General features: G+C 38.7%; 1 pseudogene; it reads right to left on the bottom strand.

Moving 5' to 3' along the window:
• Window positions 1-16,080: 16,080 nt before the first annotated feature.
• Window positions 16,081-17,136, bottom strand: LOC101617829 (annotated as a pseudogene).
• Window positions 17,137-18,214: the final 1,078 nt, after the last annotated feature.

The following is an 18,214-nucleotide window of genomic DNA, read 5'->3' as shown; positions in this document are numbered from 1 at the left end:
TTTCAGTCACAGACCCATGGGACCAAAAGTGGGCAGATGGGATGGCAGGGGTGGCAACCCAATACAATATGAGATCTTGCTGTGGGGGCAGAATAGAAATATCCTTTCAAAGTGCCCATGAGACTACCCAAAATGCCCATATCCAGACAGTTATAGACATCAAACAGGGTCATGGCAAGCTCCAGAAAAAATCTGCATGATCTAACCTTCTCTACCACACCCTGAATGTCCATCCTTAATTCTTTTCTGTCCTTCCTCAATCAACTCAATCTTACCAATCACACTGCCTACTCCTGTGTGCTTTCCTTGAGCACCGCTCATTATTGCAATCCCACTGTACAATGTAACCTCTGTTTCAGACATTCCCTGCTTTACCATTCTCTCTTTCAAACCACTTTGATTTCTGGCATGACATCTCTCAACACTGGTCAGGAGCCTTTGGGAATAACTCTATTGTTAAAAACCACACCTTACCTAAGGGAATTTATTTTTGGTGTGACTCCATGCTGTATACTTGCATCTCTCTGAGAACTCACTCGTGCCCTTGCACCCCAGTCACAGAGGGAGAACTGGCAGTCCTTCTTCCTAAGTGGGCTCATTACAAAAGTGCTGTCCACTTGCCTGTAATGGTAGGGCTAAGTCTGGAAGCCTCTATAACTGCCACAGGACTGGCTACAGAAGGCCTAAGCCACAGCCTAATCTCCTATGAAAGGCTTTCCACAGAACTAAGAATTGCAGTCCAGGGATCATTGGAGGCCCTGTGACTACTACAAGAGCAACTTGCTTCTCTGACCTTAGTCATGTAACAGAACTGCCAAGCCCTAGACCTCTTGACAGTGGACAAAAGAAGGACATTTATTTTTGATCATTGGCTTGCTGTTATAACTAATACTCTTTTAAACAATATATGTATTATGTATGTCAATTGGCTCTATTTTCTATTGTGTGGTTGTCTTTGATATGCCCAGGACAGCTAGATGCTAAGTATGCTCTTGCTAGTTTTGCTGTGGGAGGACAAAGGGCTGATTCCCTTGAAAAGCTCAAGGCTACAGAACACATACCCATCCTTCACTTCTTTGGTTTCACCTGCTGAGGCTGCACCCTTGCTGGCCAATGAAAGATTTTGTAGGATATTAGGGAAAATGAGTGCCCATAATCCACTTTTTCTACCATCCACAAGTCATCAAACTTGTCTACTCAAAAAAAAAAAAAAATGACTTTTTACTTCTGTCTTCATTCATCCTTTTATTTATTTATTTATTCAATATGCTAACACATGTTATGTTGTTTCAATTTTTGTGATGATGTTATGGTGAGGACCCCCCCCCAAGGGAAGATCACTCAGATACCGAGTAGTAGGAAGGACTCTTTATTGGCCAGTTAGTGACTATAGCCAGGACTAGGGAGCCTGGATGAATTCCCAAGCTATATTGCAGGGCTCTTTTTATAGGAAAAAAAAAATCACATTTTAGTTTTACAGTTCAGAAGTTCAGTAATCATAGTCCTACAAAAACTAGAGTTATTTTCCAGTAATCATAATCTTACAAAAACAAGAGTTAATGTCAGTTGATTTTAGAAAAGAAAACGAACTTGTCTGTAATCTCTCCTTCCTACATTTTCCCTCTTCTGCAACTGCAATCAAGCAGCAGTTAATACAGAAGGTAAAAATTGCATTTAGCAACAGTAAGAAAAACATCTTGTCTTGTGGTGACCCATTGTGTTAAAGCAAGCCAAGCATAAAGTTCAAGTGCAGGTGAGACCATATCCTGAAGCACCAGCTAAGCTGAACTTCCTTGTACAAGTTCACAATATGGAAGTCACTTATGTCCTTCTCCAGCTTAGGCCCTTGTCACATTCCCATTGGTTCTATGGGCATGAGTCAAATCATAGACTCACCTTCAGTGGGTAGCAGATTAAGTGATTAGTTATTTTTCCCTCAGTTATGTTTCTTAGTTTAGGGAGAATGGAAGGAGTCCTTCCAAACATTATATCATAAGGAGAGAAGCCTTCCTGATATGGGGTGTATCTGGTTCTAAGAAGACCAAAAGGCAAGAGGTTGATCAAACTTTTGCCTGTATCTATGACTAGTTGAGTGAGAGTTTCCTTTAATGTCCTATACATTCTTCCCATTTGACCTGAACTCTGTGGTCTATAAGCACAATGTGATTTCCAATTGATATTTAGGGCCTTTGCCAAATGTTGAGATATTTTGGCCATGAAGACTGAGCCATTGTCACACCCCAAAGTAAGGGGCAAGTCAGACTGAGGAACTAATTCTTGAAGAAACTTCTTATCTACTATAGAAACATTCTCTGTTTTAGTAAGAAAAGTTTCCACCCATCCAGAAAATGTGTCTACAAAAACTAAAAGGTATTTATACCCAAAAGTAGTAGATATGATTTCAGTAAAGTCCAATTCTCAATATTTTCTGGGTGTAGCACCTATTGCTTATATTCCTTCCAGGGTCTATTTTCCCCCTTTTTGGTTTACCTGGGCACAGGACAAACACCTGGACATGGTATCTTTCATGATCTGGTCCAGTCAGGGGATGTAATAGCTGGGTTTGAGGAGTTCAGTTATCCATGTGACTCCCAGATGTATAGACTGGAAAGCTGGGTCACTAACTGTCTTCCCAAGGTTGCTTGGAGAATGGATCTCCCATCTGGTAACAGCAACCATCTTCTCAGTTGACACCTTCTTGCTGAACCCAGGTGTCCTCCTCTGAGATATAGGTAGGCTTATGAGGCAGGCTGCATTCTGGTATCATGACAAAGATCTTGACAGGCCCCACTGATTTTAGGGTCACCTCAGGGGTGGTTAAGTCTGCTGCTCTGTTTCCATGAGCTTCAGGGGAATCTACCTTCTGATGTCCTTTACAATGGACAATGACCACATTTCTTGGTAGCCAAATGGCCTCTAACAGGTCCAAAATCTCTTCTTTGTTCTTTATTTTTTTTTTTCCCAGCTGAAGTGAGGGCCCCCATTTGTAGTATAATGCTTTATGCACTTGAGCCATGGCAAAAGCATATCATATGGCAACATGCTGGCTGGGTTGAAGGCTGAAGTTCTGCAGAAACTTATATAGGGCTGGGCTAGAAGCAAAGCACAGTAATGAGTTACTTGGACATTTGACATCTAGTATTCAGGGGTACCTCTCAAAAGGGCTTCAACCAAGTGTGGAGTGGTGAGAAGTTCCTGTCCCAGGGTTAATTTATTGACCTCTTTCATCAATATTGCAGTCACAGTCAAAGCTCTTAGGCAGGGTAGGTAGCTTGCTGAGATGGAGTGGAGTCTTTGAGATAAATAAAGTACTGGCCAGCTCCAAGTTCCCAATTGCCCTGGCCAGTGGGGAGTCAAACAAAGAAGCAAGGTGAAAATCAACCTGAATGAAATAAGGCAAACAGACACCAGAAGGAGACCATGCTAGACGTTTGTCACGGCCTCGAGTTTATTCTTACACATAGGTTTATATAGGGTTGTAGGGGGAAGGGGACATGGTCAGGGCAAAGAGTTGTAGGGGGAAGGGGACTTGGCCAGGGCAAGGAGTTGTCAGGAAACCTAGAGGGGATGTAATTAGGTGTTCATCTAATCTTGCCTCACTGGCTTAACATCCTGACTGCAACAGGCTTCACATCCTGACCATAAACTGGTCTTTTGCAAAAGATAAGATTCTGTAAGCAGTTTGCTAACCGGTTCCAGAAGTACCTTACAGAAAGCTGGATGGACCAGCTCTCTGAGTAATGAGTCAGTTTATGAGCAGGCCCAGGCAAGATGGAGAGGCTTTTGCTCTATGGCTCCCGACACCCAATGTTTGGGTGAGGACCACCTCTGTTATCCCTCTAACCTCATCTACATTCAGATGAAAGGGCTTGGTGATGTCTAGGAGGGCAAGCACTGTTGTAGACTCAAGGGCCTCTTTTATTGTCTTAAAAGTCTCTTGTTTAGTCTCAGTCCATTTGAAAGATTCTTTCCCTCTGAAAATGGCTTATAGGTGTTTTGCTATTTCTGCAAATCCTACGATGTTTCTCTTGCTGTTCCTAAATGCAGTTTTTAGCTTGCACTTGCTTTCAGTTGCCGGAAACTAAAAATGCAGGAAGGGGAGAGTCTGGAAAAGTTCCTGTTTTTACTAAAATCAATAGAAATTTACTCTTGTTTTTATAAGTTTATGATTACTGAACTTTAAAACTAAGATGTGAAATCTTATTTGTTTTTTGTTTTTTTTCCTACAAAAGGAGCCCTGAAATATAGCTTGCAAATTCATTCAGGCTCCCTAGTCCTATCCTATCTGTAGTCACTGGATGACCAATAAAGATCACTTTTCTACTATTGGTGTCCAGGTGGTTTTGCTTTGTTGTTTTCACCATAACATCTGGAGGCCTCAGTGAGATCTCTAGGGGGTCTAAGGCCCCTGGATATGGCGACAGTGCTCCTGAGACCATCCTGAGGGGAGGTGCCACATGAGCCGTTCTAGGTCCCCAGGACTCTCCCAACACTGCCTGAGGTAGAAAGAGGGCCTCTTCTGGAAAACCTCCAGAGTTAGGTCTGGTTTGAGTTAACTCACTGTTTGGATACCTTGGAAATCAGACATGGCAATAACCTCAGTTTCCAGGGACCTGAGGGAGACATCACCAGGCTCTCTGGTTTTGGTCCAGAGTGATTGTGTAAATGGCCACTGTGAGTGTGCAGTGCAGCTGCACTATGTTATTGAACTGTTGGCTTTTGTGTGCTATTACTAGATATTAGAATAAATGGTTTACATTCTGGTGGTTCTAATAAGTGGAATCCTAGTTTTCCTCCTCCTAATTCTTGGTCTTATTGCAGTGACTCCCCAGACCTGGATACTCTTCAAATGTGCTTTCTTGCTATTTCTTTTTGGTTTTGTTCTTCAGTAGTGATTCTTCTCTGTTGCCATCCTTATTTTAATCTTTCCTGGGGGAACTCCACTGGTCATTTGTCATTTGATTTATACTTTTCCACCTAATCTATAAGGTCATGGGAAATTCAGCGAGCTGCCCAAAATTCCTCGGAGGCTTCATCCCTTAAGACTTTAAGGGAATACTTATTGAAATCATAGAACCTATTTAGTCTCAGACAGTATTCCTAGAATTGGGGCTCTATCAATGAAAAAGAAAACTGACAAGAATTTCTGCCTCATTGGAGCTTCTATTTGTACTTAAGAACACTTCCCATCATTCCACACTGCATCTTAGTAGAGAAGTAATAAAGATTACCTTTGTGGACTAAGTTAAAAGTATTATTTAGAAACAATGAAAAAGAAGAGGACAAAAAAAAAAAAAAAAAAAAAAAAACACCTGCTTCTCTTTCTACCTAAAACTGGGCAGATTTGCCAGTATCGATGTCTTGGTGTTTGGCATAGGTTTTCAGTACACAATTTTTTCCCTGATTATCTTACACTGCTCAGTGTACCCTGCTATTTTGTACATAAAGATTGATTTGGAAATATGTAGCAACAATAAGACTGGAGGTGATTTTTTTGTGTGTGCGGGATTTGAAAATGAAGGCTTTTTGTTCTCCTCCATCAATTTCCCACAAAAAGTTCTTTCATTAGCTGAGTGTAAAAGTGGACTGCTGTTGGAAGCTACTGTGCTTGGAAACTGATGTCCTGAGAAATAAAGGAAGAAAAAAAGAATACATTTTGTTGGGTTTTTTTTTGGGGGGGGTGTATTATTGAGTTCCTAGTCAAGATGTTTTCTGGGTGTATTTTAATATTAGCAACCAAAACAATGTAATTATTATTTAGGCCTCTTGGCTGATACCATTTTTTGTTATGTGCAATAAAAATTTTCTCAGTTCTTCAATATGTAACAAGTGTTTAGTAAATATAACAGTTATGTTTTGAGTCAAATGACAAAATGTTTTACTTTAACAGAGAATTACTTAAAGTATGAATATATTTTAAAGTATAATAGACACCCTGGCTCTTGTTTTTCAAACATATGGACTATAAACTTTAAGTTTTAAAATTTCTCTTCTAGAATGGAGTACTAAAATGAGAAGGTCTAGAAGGAATTGTATGCATTTAAATTCTTTAATTTACCATACAAATTAAAAACTTACTATGTTTATTACTCCCACCACTTTGCCTCACACCTCTTGCATTCCTTTCATTTAACTAGGACTTGCTCTTTCTTACCCCTGGCAAATGCTGCTAAAACCTGGAATCTGACAGGCCTCACAAGCATGTAATTTTACTTTAACTAAATTCTAAACACCAGTAAGAGGTGAAATCGACATGGGAACTATTAAAGAGTCTTATCTACAGTGACACAACTGCTACCCCTAAATATCTGTTAACTAGCAAAGAATTATAGTGTAACAGCTCTAAGATTTCTGGTGATATCTGCATGAATCTCAAATAGATTCATTACATTCAGATATACCACATAAAGGACTTTCAGAATTTTAAGTGATTAAGACTTTTTAATAGTAACCCCAGTAAATTACATTCTAAAAGTAGATGTATTATTTAAATACTGCAGTTTAGCAGAACATACATAACTATGCTAATGATATTACCACTTGCTAGAAAGGGACATTTACAACAACATTCCTATTGTTGAGAGCTTTTAAATGATATTATTTCAAGTAAAGTGCACTCTCCCCACCACCTCCTGAAAGTGCTACCTGCCATTCTTCCCATCTCCCTGGAGATGAATTAAAAATAAAGAAGGGAGAAAATGTAGATGTCCATACGATGCAGAATTTGCTCTTTTGAAATCCTCACTGTACTAGCTAGAATATGATAGAGATATAAATTATGAAAAAATAATGAGATTGAAGTATATTGGAAATATGGATCTAAATTCTTACAACTTGCAGACCAAAAGTAGTCTGTAGAGACTGTTCTAGAGACAGCAGTGCCATTAGCATCTTGTAAGCTCTAAATTTGAAGCAGTAGAAGAAAGGAATTATGTCTGTGAAATGCCACAGGCCCCATTGATTTGTCTCTCATCACTCTACATAAATATTTTAACAGGAATTTAACTTTGATTTTAGTCGTATGATTCATAGTTTTATTGCACACCATCATTTTGTCTCAAATGAGATTTTTAATACAATTTGTCTTCATCCTTCTTTTGTTTGATAAGAACAATTTTGATATGCAAAGTAACAATGTTTTTATTTACCCAAGAGTGTTGCCATAAGCTTATTTTTAGCCATGAATTCTATTTATTTTAATGTAATTTATAAGGTTCCATGTTTTCGTTAGGGCCTCAGGGCATTAGGAAAGTAGCAGCTGTGAGAAGTTGAGCTAAAATAATGTTTCAAGTGGGTGTTCTTACGGGATGTAAGCTTGGATGTGTTGGTTAAGTGAGTTTGTGGAGCTCTGCTCTTTAGATTAGTGTCACTGAGGTTCATCAAATGGAGTAAGATGATGGTGGAAAGTGTGGGTTGAGTGGAATCATACTTTATTTAAGCTTATGTTCTATTCTATTTGACCATGGCCATTCAGTGAAAGTGAGAAGCAATCTTGTTGAGACCTCTAGGGAAAAAGTAGCAAGTATTGCTTTCCACTTGCTTACTGAGAAAAAGTATAGTACTAAGCAGATTATCAACTCAATATGGTCAAGATATTAAAGAACCATTTGCCAGTGGGTCAAGAGTAGTTTGGGCAACCATGGTCTTGAGTTTTCTTTGAAAATATTTGGACATAACTTTTTAATTTAAAATAAATACATATAATTTTAAAATAAATAAAAATAAGCAGAAAGAGTTGAGAGACTACTAAGATAATTACAGTCTAAAAATATTCATCAGAACATGTTGAAATTGAAATGGAGTCTGGGAGAACAAAAGTGGGTCCATCTTCTATTGGAAAAGGTAGTATATTAAGACCTAAAGACATGATGTTTTGCAACAATTTTGTTTATATAGGAGGAAGAGGTAATTTCTGCTTTTGTCTTAGTGACAACCACCATCAGAGCTCTAACTTCCAAGAACCTGTCTTTACCTAAGCTAGTAATGAAAAATAATATGATATTTTTTCCACTCACAATCCTATACATTATGTTTGCAAATTGCTATTTCATTGCTTTGATTTGTGTAAGTAGTTTGAACTGTGGCATAAAATCCAACAAGTATTCCTCTTCCCCGTATGTAATAAACATGAGTGTCTTTCTGAAAATGCATGGTGACAACATTGCAAAGAAATTGTTCATATGTTAATAAATGGACATGGTTTAAGTTAAAATTATTAGTTAAGAATTATTTGCCAAGTTATTACTTACACATGGTCCTCTGTAGTATTTTCATTGTTTCATAACTTACTCTATCATTTGTATTTTCTATGAGGAAGGCCTTTCATTTTTATGTTTGTTTGATTATAAATAATTTTTTTGGTCATTTTTTATTTATTTATTTGAGAGCGACAGACACAGAGAGAAAGACAGATAGAGGGAGAGAGAGAGAATGGGCGAGCCAGGGCTTCCAGCCACTGGAAACAAACTCCAGATGCGTGCGCCCCCTTGTGCATCTGGCTAACGTGGGACCTGCGGAACCGAGCCTTGAACCGGGGTCCTTAGGCTTCACAGGCAAGCGCTTAACCACTAAGCCATCTCTCCAGCCGATTATAAATAATTTTTAATTTATATAAAACAGACATTAAATTCACTGTATTTATGCTACCTGACTCTCTGGAAGTGCTTATTCTACCATTTTCATGTGGATTCTAGCTATGCATAGGGACCTGATTCATATACTGTCCTTGATTGTTCAGGCATTCCTTTGTGTCTGCATGAATCACATGGTTCTGAATACCAGGGATAAAATTCTACAATTATGTCCTCTAAAAATGTATCTCTCTCCAACTTCCTGGGAACATGCCATACTCTTTCCTTCTTTTTATTTATTTATTTACTTATTTATTTATTTATTTATTTATTTATTTGAGAGCAACAGACACAGAGAGAAAGACAGATAGAGGGAAAGAGAGAGAACCGGGGTCCTTAGGCTTCACAGGCAAGCGCTTAACCACTAAGCCGTCTCTCCAGCCCTCCTTCTTTTAGTTCTGAATAGATCATTCCATATTGTGAGTTCTTTGATGCTGTATTCTCTATTTGCGTTGCATCCCTGTTAGTTACTTTGGAGAGTCTTCCATATACTCAGCATGCAAAATGTTTATTAAGTAGATGGATAACCTTGCATGTGTTGTGAAGACACAATTGTCTAAGCACAAATAGCTTCAGCACATATCTTTTTTTGTTTGTTTTCACTAAGTTAAATTAATAAACTAAGGTAAGTAAATTCAATCCAGTATAGGTTTTAACTAGTGTACAACATACCATGTTGTTGGTTAACTAAGGTTTTAAATCCTGAATACATCATTTATGTTGTATCTGAGTTTCTGCGCTGCTAAAATCAGATGAAGATGATTTGTAAGGAACTAAGGTATTGAATATTCAATCTAGTGGGATAAAGTGTGTGGATCCTGAACCTATATATGGTATGAGTTGAAACCTCCAAAAATGTTAGTACTATAATTATTGGCCTTGAACTCATGGCAATCCTCCTACCTCTGCTTCCCTAGTGCTGAGGTTAAAAGGCATATGCCACCTTGCCTGGCTAGAAGCTTCTTTTGACATAGATAAATAGCTACTAATTCCTATATTCTTAATTGTAAAAATGCCAAATTATGGGAAAGGGATAAATTCCAGAAGTTTTATCACATTACTTCACCAAGTAGTTTTTCACTAAGCAGATTATTAAGACCCCCAAAACATACCAATATATGATATGGATCTTAGATAGATTTTTGGAGTTAGAAAAGGAGGAACACAAGTATGTGTGGCTTGTTTGCGTGTTCTTCCAACATTACCAACTTTTTTTTTAAATTTTTTTTTAATTTATTTATTCGAGAGCGACAGACACAGAGAGAAAGACAGATAGAGGGAGAGAGAGAGAGAATGGGCGCGCCAGGGCTTCCAGCCTCTGCAAACGAACTCCAGACGGGTGCACCCCCTTGTGCATCTGGCTAACGTGGGACCTGGGGAACCGAGCCTCGAACCGGGGTCCTTAGGCTTCACAGGCAAGCTCTTAACCGCTAAGCCATCTCTCCAGCCCCAACATTACCAACTTTTATAACTATTAACCTAAAATGAAGGTAGTGAGTGGGTTTGGGGAATTTTCCATATTACTTTTGCAACTTTTCTTTACATATAACATTTTTAAAGTAAAATAATTTAAAACAAAATAAAATACATTGATAACAAAATCATATTTTACTAAGAAAGATTTCTGGGTTTTATTGATATTCTTGGGCTTTGCATGTATATGCATTGTGCCTGCATGTGTGTTTAAATGTACATGGACACACATATGTATATGTGTATGTGCACTTGTGTGTGCACATGTGGGTGCCAGCATTTAATTTGGATGTCTTTCTCAATCATTCTCTACCATATTTACGGAAACTGGGTCTCTCACTTTATTCCAGTGCTCACCATTTCAGCTAGTGTAGCTAACCAGCTTGCCCCAGGTATCTTCTGTCTCCACCTCCCAAGCACTAACTTTACAGGAAGGCCACCATACTTGCCTATATATATGGATGCCAGAGATATGAATCCAGGTCCTCATACTTGCCTGGAAAGTACTTTAACAATTGAGTCATCTCCCTGACCCTATTCTATTACTTTGTGCCATCATTTTTACCATGACAAAATAGTTGCAAACTATGCATTTCAGTTGTTCCAATTAAGATAAAAGATGGTATTACTATATAATCAACTTATAGGATGGTGCTAATTATCAGATAACTTTATTGAAAGGTTGCTTGCTTTCATCTCTGATATGTAATTACCTATCATCTTCCTATCTTTTATAAGCTGTCTTATCTTTCTTTTTGTATTTATTTAACTTCTCTCTTTTAATATTTAAATTTTTACTTATTTATTCAAGAGAATGAGAGAAAGAAAGAGGAAGATAGAGAGATAGAATGAGAGAGAGAGAAAGAGAGAGAATGGGAGTGCCAGGTCTTCCAACCACTGCAAATGAATCCAGACACATGTGCCACCTTGTGGATCTGACTTTACATGGTTCTAGGGAATTGAGCTTGGGTCTTAAGGCTTGCAGGCAAGGTAAGCTCCAAGCCAGCTCTCTAGCCCTCTCTCTCTCACTCTCTTTCTTTCTCTTTCATTGTTGTTAAAGATTATTCAAAGTAACTTTAACTTTCATTTTCAGTTATAGAGTATGAACCATGTATGTAAAGGCAATGGGATGAATTTCTTCTAGCCAAAAGGATTTAGTAATACATTATTCAACCATCATACTAATGCTGCTTCTTAGGCAGATGAAAGATTTTAGAAGCTTGTACTCATTTTGAGACTGAAAGTATGACCTAATGTTCTAGAAGTGCCATTAAAAAATGCAAGGATACCGCCTATCAGTTCTGCTAAGATATTTGTCTTTATAATATATAGAAAACTTCAATAAACCCCACTTTATTTGTAATTTTTAGGATTCCTTTGTTAGCACAATATTTATCTCAAAGTATCCCTAAATAAGTTTAACACATGAGATAACACTTAGGAGGAAGCATAACACTTAAAGAATTTACTGTCTGCACATATGAGGCAAGGATGACACAATGCCTCTGGTGGAATGGAGATAGTTTTACACAATGATTAATGATAGAAGTCACCAAGTCTCCATACACATGACCTTCCTCACACTGACACTTTATATTTCCCATTAGTCTTAGAGAAGAATATTTTTTTTCTTGTGGTTCTTATGCTTACTTCACCTGTAAATTTCTATTTGGTATAATCCTAATGTTACCTTAAAGTCAGAATTGATATTTTACTTTGTATAAGGAATTAGGGGGGATTTAGTTTTTTTCTAGAAGAGCCTCCCACACTATAAAATTTTCCATTGTTTTTAAATTACAACTGAATCTATAATCTTCTTCCACCACTCCAAGCCCTCAGCCCACCAATTCTCTGTTAACAAATGTCGATACTATTAGCAAAGTCTCAGCAATCTTACTTGGAAAGCATGGATTACAAAATGCCTATTCCTATAATAATGTAATTCAGTTTTTAGCCTCGTCTCAGATGGTCAGGTGATGAAAGGTTTCAAGGGAATACATTCCATGAGTGTGTGTTAAAGTGCTTGAAAAGAGCCAGGATCAGTAAGCAATCATCAGAAGAAAGTAGCCACAAGGAGCAAAACATATCTCAAAATAATTAAGTTACTCATTGAAGGCACAATAAAACTATGTCACACAGGTTTCTGGTTTTCTTATTTGGTACAATGCATGCCTATGCTATACTTAAATTGAAGAGGCATAGACTTCTTGCTGAAATAAAAGAATCTTTGTAAAGTCAGTGGTCCTAGAATGAAGTGTACAGTGGCTATTGTTACTGGCACAAAACCTGTAGAATATTAATCCAACATGTCATCATGGATAGTGGAGGAGGGCTAAAATAATGGCATAGAAATAGAAGAGACACTAGTTGGAAAAAAAGATTATCAGTGGGAGGTGGGTGGGGTAAGAGAGGTAAAAGAAACTAATGGGAGGAGAATCCAGATGTGGTGACACACACCTTTAATCCCAGCCCTTGGGAGGCAGACATAGGAGGATTGCAGACGAAGGAGTTTGAGGCCACCCTGAGACTACATAATGAATTCCAGGTCAGCCTGGCCTAGAGCAAGACTCACCTTGATAAACCAAAAAAATAATAAAATAAATAAAATTAAATTAGAAAAAGAAAGTTATGGGAGGGGATTATGGTAAAAATAAATTATGTATATGGAAAAAAGAACAAAATGTGTATGCAAGTGCTACAATCAAAATCATTACTTTATTAGTCATAAAACTAATAAAAAATTGCAAAATTTTTAAAAGAAAAGTAAACTAGGGTTAGAGTTATAAGTATTGAGCAAGAGAGTGAAGTCCTTTCCTTTCACATAGTAGACCCATCCTGAATCTGGCTTCCCAATAAGTATTTAAGGGTAAGGTATTATAGACAATTCCACATTGCTGGGATGAACACCTAAACCAAACACAGTTTATGGAGGGAGAGGAAGGGGTTCATTTCAAGCTTATAGATACAGGGGAAGTTCCATCAATGGCAGAAGAAGTTGGCTCCTAATCATAAACCCAAGCAAAGAGACAAATCACCACTAGTCTGCCAACACCATAAAAGGAACCCAGTCAGAGGTCAAACTCTCTGCATATTTTGGGGGTGTAATTCAGATTTGCCCCAAGTTACACCTTAGGGCTGAATTCCAGGATCCATCAGCCAGACAGCTAGAGTCCAAAGTTACAATCTTTAATACAACACTTAACTCTATGGGGGTGGGGGGAGGAGTATCATTTCAAACCACTACATTTGGACCCTGGGCCTCAATAATCTCATATTATGAATTGTATTCAGTCCAACTTCAAAGGGCCCATAGTCATTACTAACTTTAAGACTATTTCAAAGTTCCAAGTTCCATCTGAGATTCAAGTCTGAGTGCTGTAAAATCAAAACAAGTCACATACTCCCAATATATTATGTTACCAATGTATAATCAATAACCGTCAGGTAAACATCAAACATCTGCAGTTCAAGTCTGATGTCCCTAACCCATAATTAAAGTCTCTAGATTTTTAATATTCATCCATCCATCTACTCAGTTGTGCTGAGTAGTCAGGGAAACTCCCATTCCAAACCAAAAGCTCGCCATGGTAGCCCTTGGCTCAGTCATGGTATATACCAAACATCTTGGGGTCTCCATTGCAAACCATGGCCCATCTTCCAATGACTTCAGTGGTCTCTTTATCAGGGTTGGAATTCAGATCTGCTCCCAGTGACACCTTAGGGCTGGACTCCAGGATCTGCCCCCAGTGACACCTCCTCCATCCAGGAAGCCAGAAACCCAAGTTATAAGCTTTAATAATACACCCGAGTCAAGCTACCACAGTTAGATCAGATAGTTAGCCAATGTGGTTGCTGTGAATTAAAGCCAGTAAGAGGTTAGATAGATTCCTGGAAGAACATCTTTTTATCAGACAGATCAGTTTATTTGCCCTTTGGATTTGTGTCTGCCAGCCTAAATCATTAGCAAACCCTGATTTAAATATTATATTTTCTTTCTTTCTTTATTAAGTAGAATCCTTGCATGTATATTCACGTATTTGTACCATCATTTCCTTCCTATCTGCCCCCATTCCACTGGGAGACTTCCTTAGTGGAATTATGGGTATTCATCATTGAGTTGTGGGTTATGAGTAGTAAAAGCAGCAGTTAGTCATTGTGGGTGGAAGGGGTGTGTGTGAAATGCCTCTGAATATTCCTTCATACTCTGTGGCTCTTATATTCTTTCTGCCCCCTCTTCTGTAAAATTTTCTGAGACTTGGTGGTTGTGATTTAAGTCTACTTTAGTATTGAGTTCTCAGCAACTTCTAGATTTCTGCTTTGGTACATTTTGAGTATTCTCAGTGTCTGTCTCTGTCACCCTGGCTCAGGTTATCAGGTTCTCTGTGGAAGCAGCACTCTTGTTCCTGTTGAATCTCTATTATTTCCCCTGGACCCTAGCTGCTGTTTCAGGGATGGTTTGTTTCCTGCCAAGGAGTCAGATATTAAAATTTTTACCAGCTGTGCTGCTAAAATGTTTTAAAAGAAAACAGTTTATATATAAGAAGTTCCCAGAGTCAAGAGTCCTTCACCTAGCCAAGAGCAAGCAGGAATTTTTAAGATTGAGCCTCCTCATACCATTTAAGCATTTTCTCATAATTGTCATCCATGGATGACAGGAGTTTAATTCTGTGTAAGGTAGATATAGATTTTGTATTAGAGGACACTAGAACTTTTAGTGTTAAAAATGTAATATAGGGGGCTGGAGAGATGGATTAGTGGCAACTCCTGAGGACCTAGGTTTGATTCCCAAGTACCCATGTAAGCCAGATGTATATGGTGGCACATGCGTCTGGAGTTTGCACTGGCTAGAAGCCCTCGTAAGCCCATTCTTTCTCTATCTGCCTCCTTCTCTCTCTCTCTCTCTCTCTCTCTCTCAAGTAAATAAATAAAATGTAATAGATTAATCACCAATTAGCACATCTACATTCTTTCTCAATGTATACTATGTAGATAGTTTTGACCCTGTGTTGAACTGAGGCTTGATTTCATCCCCTCAGGTGTTAATATTTCATACTTCTAGTTATTTAGTTTCTTGTTAGGATTGGTAATGCATTGGGTTCATAGATAGACAGTTATTCTAGCTAGGATAAATGAAACTAATTGTGCAATTTCTAGTTTTACTTTGGAACCAAATCTGGTATTACATTCAATTCTTTATCTGTTCATTTTGGATCCAAAGATAAAATAAAGGTGTATTGTATAATTAAATATTTTTTTCATGTTTTATTCTTTGTCTTCTGGTGGACAAAAATCAATTAAGGGAGGTTAATTTTGGTTCCATTAATGATTAATAATAACACATAGTTAGGCATTTTGCAGTGATGTGTTGGAATTGGATTATCAGGGATGGTTGGTAAATATTCAAAAATTTTGTGAGCTGGGTACTCAGCCATTAGTAATTTGACATTGGTCATAGTAGAGAATTTATATCAATACATAAATTAGAATTTCTTTTTTTCTGGGTGTACTGCAGCACTTTATTTTTCTTTACACAATGATGTGTTGCTGGGGCCTAATGTTCTCACTTAACAGTAGAAAATCAAAATTTGTTGTCATTTCTTTAAGAATTGAGTATAAAAACCTTACATAAATGAAAGGGATGAATAAATTTACAGATGTAAATCCAAATGTTCCCAACGCAAGGCAAGGAGTAACTGACGGTGGTCAGGAGGGAAAACACCAGGATGGAAATTGGGTCCTAAGGCTCTGACCTTCCCACCATTAGACAGGCAAGATGGAAGTGACAACCGGTTCAGGAACGCTTGACAGTCTCAAGAAATCCTGAAACAGTCTGTGCGGAAGTTAACACCCTGCACAGATCACTGCACTGTGCTCACAGTCCCACCAGTGGGGATATCTCTTCCTAAGCCAGGAAGCGACAGAGTCACATGGACCAGATATGCACAGGGTATTAAACATATACCAAGGTAACAGGTATTCATATCTGCTGGAAGGTGGAGAGTGATGCTAGGATGGAGCCCTAATCCACACAGAGTACTTGTGCTCAAGAGGGAGCAATGATCTTAATTTTCATTATGCTGTGTGCCAGGGCTGTGATCTCCTTCTTCATCCTGTCAACTGGGTACATGGTGGTAAAACCAGAAAGCACTGTGTTGACATACAGGTCCTTGTGAATGTCCACTTCACACTTCATGATGGAGTTGAAGGTAGTCTCGTGGATGCCACAGGACTCCATACCTAGGAAGGAAGGCTGGAAAAGGGCCTCTGGACACTGGAACCACCCTTTTCCAGTGGTGATCACCTGCTGATTGGACAGCTCCTAGCTCTTTTCCAACGAGGAGGAGAAGGATGCAGCAGTAGCCATTTCTTGCTCAAAGTCTAGGGCAACATAGCACAGCTTCTGCTTGATGTCATATACAATCTCTGCTCAACTGTGGTGGTGATGTTGTAGCCTCTCTCAGTCAGGATTGTCATGTGGTAGTCCTTCAGGTCCTTGCCAGCCAGGTCCAGATACAACATGGCACGGGGAAGGACATAGCCCTCATAGATAAACACAATATATGTGACCCTGTCATCATAGTCTATGACAATGCCAGTGGTGTACCCAGAGGTGTACAGGGACAGCACTGCCTGAATGGCCACATACATGGCAGGGTTGCTGAAAGTCTCAAGCATGATCTGAATCATCTTCTCCCTGTTGACCTTGGGGCTCAGGGGGGCCTCAGTCAATAGCACTGGGTGTTCCTCAGGGGCCACAGGCAGCTCATTGTGAAAGGTGTGGTGCCAGATCTTCTCCATGTCATCCAAGTTAGTGACAATGCTGTGATCGATGGGGTAATTTGGGGTCAGAATGCCTCTCTTGCTCTGGGCCTTGTCCCTCTCATAGGGGTCCTTCTGACCCATGCCCACCATGACACCCTAGTGTCAAGGGGCCCAACGATGGAGGGGGACATGGCCCTGGAGGTGTCTTCATCTGCAAAGCCATCTTTGCACATACCAGAACCATTGTCGATGAGGCGATTTCTTCTTCCATGGTGATTGGCGAAAAACTGAGCAATGGAGCAGCGAGAAGACATGGAGCAGCATCTGTGATTGAGACCAGAAATTAGAATTTCTATTAATAAGAGGCCTTCTTTCTTCCCTTACTCCCTCCTCCTCCAGGGAGTTGGTTTATCAGCATGGCATTGAGTTTCATTTGCTTCATAGATATAACATAAACCTTGCTATGTTTTGAAGTGAAGTGTATTGATTTTGAAGAGTTGGTACTTGTTAGAGAAGATCTCAACTTTTAAAGGAAAAGAAGAAATATATGTGTGTTTTGCTTTTATTGTGCCCATGATTTTGGAATTTTGGATTTTTGGAATCTTAGATTTTGGATTTTCTGAGGAAAGTTACTTTTACGATATTAAATAAACAGCAAAAGTGGGCTGCTCAATAGCATACATTCTAGAAACATATATATTCTGATTGCTATTACAGATGGATTCTGACAAGGAATTTATTATATAAACACATATCTCATTTAGATACTAAAGTATATAATTAGTACCAGGGACTTTGCCTTATAGGATAATTTATTCTGCTTTTTGCTCTTTGGAGACAGGCCATTGATTCTTCTGCATTATTACTGCTGGCTACATCTGTAGATAAGTGTCCTGTGTTAACTGAAGTTTTTGGTTTTAACAAACTTTGAGGCTAACTGAAGTCATAAAATTATTTGTGTGTATTTTTCATTCAAGTATTTGTGTCAAGTGAAGACCACAGAAACAGTGGGGGATGAGATGGGCTAGTACAGGACGAGTTGGAAGTAGAGCTTCAAATCTGCAGTTCTCCTTTTATCAACTATAAATTCTGAATCAATTACCTCTTCTCCAGGAAATGACTTCAAATTTGGTAGACTAAAACAATATTTATTCTCTTAAAATTAAAGAAGGTCAGAGGTCTAAGATAAATTTCAGTTGGCTAAAATCATGGTGTTTGCAGGACAGTACACTCCAGAAGTTGACTCTGGTGCCAAGAGTATGTTCATTTGCCTGTTCCATATGCCAAATTTGTTTTCCTTGGCTCAGGCCGCTTCCCTCCATTTTCCAAGCCACCAGCAAAGCACCCAT

This window comes from Jaculus jaculus, chromosome 9 (assembly GCF_020740685.1).
Source record: "Jaculus jaculus isolate mJacJac1 chromosome 9, mJacJac1.mat.Y.cur, whole genome shotgun sequence".
Lineage (NCBI taxonomy): Eukaryota > Metazoa > Chordata > Mammalia > Rodentia > Dipodidae > Jaculus > Jaculus jaculus.
The sequence above is the reverse complement of the archived record's forward strand: the minus strand, read 5'-3'. Positions and strand labels throughout refer to the sequence as shown.